A 4844-nucleotide genomic window follows, 5' to 3' on the forward strand; every position below is an offset into this window, starting at 1 on the left:
CTGGGTTCCTACATTCCTGTGTGTCCAGCCTTCAAACGGGGCCTCTTCCCAACTCGCTGTGCAGATGTGTACGTTTTTCACCCTACTTGCTATGAAGACTCATTAAGTTTCCTGCCCAAATCACAGATTTAATTCATATTTAGTGGAGGTGAATGCTCTTAAATTAACTGTTTGGAAAAACTACATGTAGTCCACCTAGAGTTATATTCATTCTTCTCCGTTCTTATATTTACAAGATCTCAACATAAAGATCCCATTTGGGTGTTGCTAAATTAAAACACCTCACTCAACACAAATACGCTTCCTGAATTATCTGTTTTGTGTTAACTGGGACCTGAGGGGAGACTATTCTTGAATAAGTGCACCAAGGAACAAAAACCAAAACCCAGTAATAATGGACCAAGTCAAACGGACTTAAATACCAACTCTGATGATTTGAGCAGTCATTTAACCATCACATTGATTCACTTATGCAACAAATTTACAGTGAGTGTTTACTATGTATCAGACAGTGATTTAGGCTTTGGGGATAAGGCAGGAACAAGACATTTTCTGAATATTTTGTATGTACTGAGTACCAAACTATTCTCTCCTCCTTCGTGGAGATAAATCCATCTTTCCTTCCTACTTTATTGACTCTTCCCAGGATATACTCTTAAAAATGGCATGTTCATGTCAAGACTCAGTTGTTCAAAGAAGCGTTCTTTCAACAAAAGCAGTCTTGTAACAGTAATACTAAAAACAAACAAACAAAAAACCCAAAACAAACACAAAAAACCTTTAAGATCATCTAATTCAACCCATCATCTACAGATGACAAACCTGAGGCAAAGTAAGTTAAGGGTACTTCCCCAAGGTGGTCCATATCATTAGTGCTGAAACAAGTATTAAATCTCTTGGTTTTTCATCCAGTGCTTTCTTCTCCTGCACCGTCCAATACGGCAGCCACTAGCCCCATGCGGCTCTTTAAGTTTAAATTTAGAATTAAAAATTCAGTTCCTCAGCTGCACTACCTCCGTTTCAAGTGCTCAACAGCCACATAAGCTAGTGGCTCTTGTATTGGGCAGCGAACAAAAGAGACTATTTCCATCATTGCAGAAAGTTCATTGGACAGTGCTGTGGGGTCTAAAACACACTGCTTGCCTTATTCCAGCTCAGCACTTCTCAAACTTTAATAGGCAGAGTACTCAATCTGTGGGGATCATGTACGAATGCTGATGCTGATACAGTATAGGTCGGGATGGGGCCTGATATTATACAGTCCTCATAAGCTTCCGTCCGCAGAACTGCCCTGGGTCTGAGGACCACACTTGGCAGTATGGAATGTCAAGGTTCTGGTTCAATACTGCAGTCAATACTGCAGGAGTTAGTGTCCTAACAGTTTAATGTGTATGATGTTTTTGTCTGCCCCATGAGATTTTAAGCTGCTTAAGATAGAGCACCACATCTTATACTTCCCATCCTTCATCATGACTGCACAGCGTAGGGACAGACCAGGAGTAAGTAAGTAAATGCATTATATTTGGTGCAAGTTACTGCAATGCTACACATAAACACACACACATAAACAGTTTCTTTCCTTTTTTTTTTTTTTTTGCCACACCGCACAGCTTGTGCGATCTTAGTTCCCTGACCAGGGACTGAACCAGGCCCTCAACAGTGAGAGCACGGAGTCCTAGCCACTGGGCTGCCAGGAAATTCCCTGTTTTTCTTTTTAAAAGACACCAGGTCTTTGATCTAACCATTCATTGCCTTTGATTTCCCAAAAGTGAGACACTGGTAGCTGTACTATGTCAACTTCAAGAAAACACATAGGAATTAATTGTATTTAATGGCTTTAAAATGAACTGTGAATTTTACTAAAGCATACATATTTAAAATAATTTTTAAATAGTTGAGAAAAAATATATAAGGTATATTTGATAGCTGAATGGATGCTAAATAGTCTCCTGAAAGTACAATTGAATATTCAACTTCTCTCTAAAATTAGAAAATGATTAAAATATTTACAAAAATAATACAATCAGAAATTTTATCTGTGTCTTTAAATTACTGTGGCCTTATTTCCTAGCCTGGAAACACAGGGCACCCTTTCTTAATGGGACAGCTGACAGCTGTCTTGGTATGAGCAGGCACTTCTATAATTCTTATCATAGTTTTCCATCAGCAATTTCCATTTTCCTAGAAATTTCAGTGATTACTATATGTAGTCAGTTATTAATTAAGAACTTTGCATTAGGTTTAAGAGTTCAATCACTTTTGTATCTAAAAGTCACATATCTATGCATTAAGCTTTTAAAGAAATGAGTCCTTTGTGCCTTTCTAAATGTATTCCTTATAAAGCAACAAGAAAAAAAAGTTTTATTAATGCACAAGACTGAAAGAAATGTTAAGTATGCTAGAGTTCTGGTTTTGATTTTGGACTTCAGAGAAAGTAAAAGAAGCAGTGGAACAGAAGAGCCCTTTAATTACAATCCAATGTCCTAGAGAAGACTATCTGATATCTCTTCCAGTTGGCTTTCAAGCCGGTGTAAGAAAATCAACTGCGATGAGTACAACAAAAAATCATCCCACCTCGTCAAGATAATCAGAAATTACACTGTGAGTATGTCATGAACCTCCCTAGTTTTGTTTAAGACCTTCTTGGACACATTAAAATATGGAAATGTTTCAAGAGTTAAATCAATAAATTTATTTATGCTACACAACCTAAGCCAATAAAAGTTTGTGCTAAGATTCCTCAAACTCCCACTTTATTTGGGGGGGGGTAACTAAATGAGCATTTTTTCCCCTAGGAAGAGAGTAGACTGCTCTCTGGCACGAAGGTGGCAGCAGTATGATGGTTGACAGTTTCAGTCTGGAGTTACTGGCTGCATACAAATTCTCCACTCAGCCTCTTCATCGTGTCAGCCTTAGGAAAATTAGCTATCTCTTTAAGACTCAGTTTGTTCATCTGTAAAATGCAATACTGATCATATGGCACTTGACACAGTAAATAAGCATGTAGCACACAGTAAGCTTTAAATGAACCTTAATTATTTTTACTAGATCTAAAAGGGATATATCATAGCTCAGTGGCCATGAAATATTTTCCTTCACTTTCATCAAGCTCCTTTAAGACCTCTTACTTTGTGTTCGGATCTAGAAATCTTCCCTTAAAATATTAAAAAAAAACATCTATTTATGAGAGAAATAAAAGATGTATTTGGGGATTTGTTTTTTCAAAACAAGTATGTTATCTGCTCACCTGGAAATGCTCTATAGCCCCTATTCAGAGAGAAAATGATTCAAAGACACTGAAGTACAATCTCAATAAATACAGTATCAATATCCAGATTGAGTCAGTAACATTAGATACACTCCTCTAGAAGAAAACTTTCAGTCATGGGGTTGCTGAAGTGAGGTCCAAGTAGCTGAGAATGAAGTAGAAGTAGACAAATACATAATTTATATTGCATAGGGGGAAAATTTGACTTAGTTCACACAGAGGACTGTTTTTGTCCTTCAGTATCTAGTCTGGTTGTTGCCTACACAAGAATCATGTCAACTCCTCTCTTTCCTTACTGAGCACAGAACTGACAGAGAAAGAACGAGAACCGTTCTCCTCATCAGGGACAGGAGACAGTGGTCCCAGGAACAATCGCTCGGGCTGGCCAAGCTCCCATCATCAGCCAAAGAAAGGGCTTGTGTGTCAGCACAGTCAGGTGAGAAGGGGTCCGATGCGCACACTCCCTGCATCAGGGTGACCTGTCTCTGAAGGGAGCGCGGTGGACACATTCCCATTGAAGATGTTTATGACAGTGCTAGTCAGTAACAGAATCCAGGCCCCCTCCAGTCATATAAATTCTCCACTCAGCCTCATCGTGTCAGCCTTAGGAAAATTAGCTATCTCTTTAAGACTCAGTTTCTTCATCTGTAAAATGGGAATGAGAATAGGATTGCTGGGAGCATTTAATGCAATACTGATCATATGGCACTTGACACAGTAAATAAGCATGTAGCACACAGGTGCGGGGCAGGGGGGCGGCCCAGGTGCGGGGCGGGGGGGGCGGCCTGGAGCAAGGAAGAGAAACAGGCTTGACACTGCACATGTGCATAGCACTGTCCCATCTACAAGGTCATAACAGAACTCACTTGACCATGGTCCTCATGAGGTTGGTAGTTATTTTATCTTGTCAAGAAATGAAGGTCTGAGGGGAAGATGGCATGCCCAAGAAAACCAGCAACGTGGCAGAGGTAGGAACTCCATCCATGTCATTCTGTGGGCAGAGGGCGAGAAAAGGGTTGTGGGGAGGGAAGCACTGAGAACTCGGCTGTGGCAGCACTAGATTTCACCAAGATGTGGTTCTTGTGGCCTTTGGTTTTATTTTCTACACTGTCAAAGCAAGTAAGGTTCTAAAACTAGGGTTTTTATATAATTTTTCATAATATCATCAAATATTTAATCTCTATTCAAAATTTTCAATTTGTTTTTAAATTTCTCTTTTTTTTTTTTTTGGCTGCGCCACTTGGCTTGCGGGATCTTAGTTCCCAGACCAGGGGTTGAACCTGGGCCCTCAGCAGTAACAGTGCAGAGACCTAACCACTGGACCACCAGGGAATTCCCTAAAATGTTTTAATAGCAGCTTTTTCCTCGCCTAACCAGGATCCAAACAAAGTGGTACACTGCATTTGGTCACTAGGTCTCTTTAGACCTTTTAGACTAGAATAGTGTCCCCATCATTTCTTTAAATCACACTGGCTTTATGAAGCATCACAACTTGTCTTCTAGAAGGGCCACGTTCTGGATTTGGTTGTTTCCTTATATCGTCTTTTAACATATTCTGCTAGCCCCTCTATATCCT

At 39.7% G+C, this 4844-nt stretch overlaps 1 non-coding gene across 1 annotated transcript; it reads right to left on the reverse strand.

Moving 5' to 3' along the window:
* Positions 1 to 4527: 4527 nt before the first annotated feature.
* On the reverse strand, positions 4528 to 4600 carry TRNAN-GUU. The gene has a single exon. It is a non-coding gene; the product is annotated as a tRNA-Asn (tRNA).
* Between the last annotated feature and the right edge of the window lie 244 nt (positions 4601 to 4844).

Source organism: Monodon monoceros, unplaced genomic scaffold (genome assembly GCF_005190385.1).
Source record: "Monodon monoceros isolate NGI ecotype Baffin Bay Population unplaced genomic scaffold, NGI_Narwhal_1 Super_Scaffold_6, whole genome shotgun sequence".
NCBI lineage: Eukaryota > Metazoa > Chordata > Mammalia > Artiodactyla > Monodontidae > Monodon > Monodon monoceros.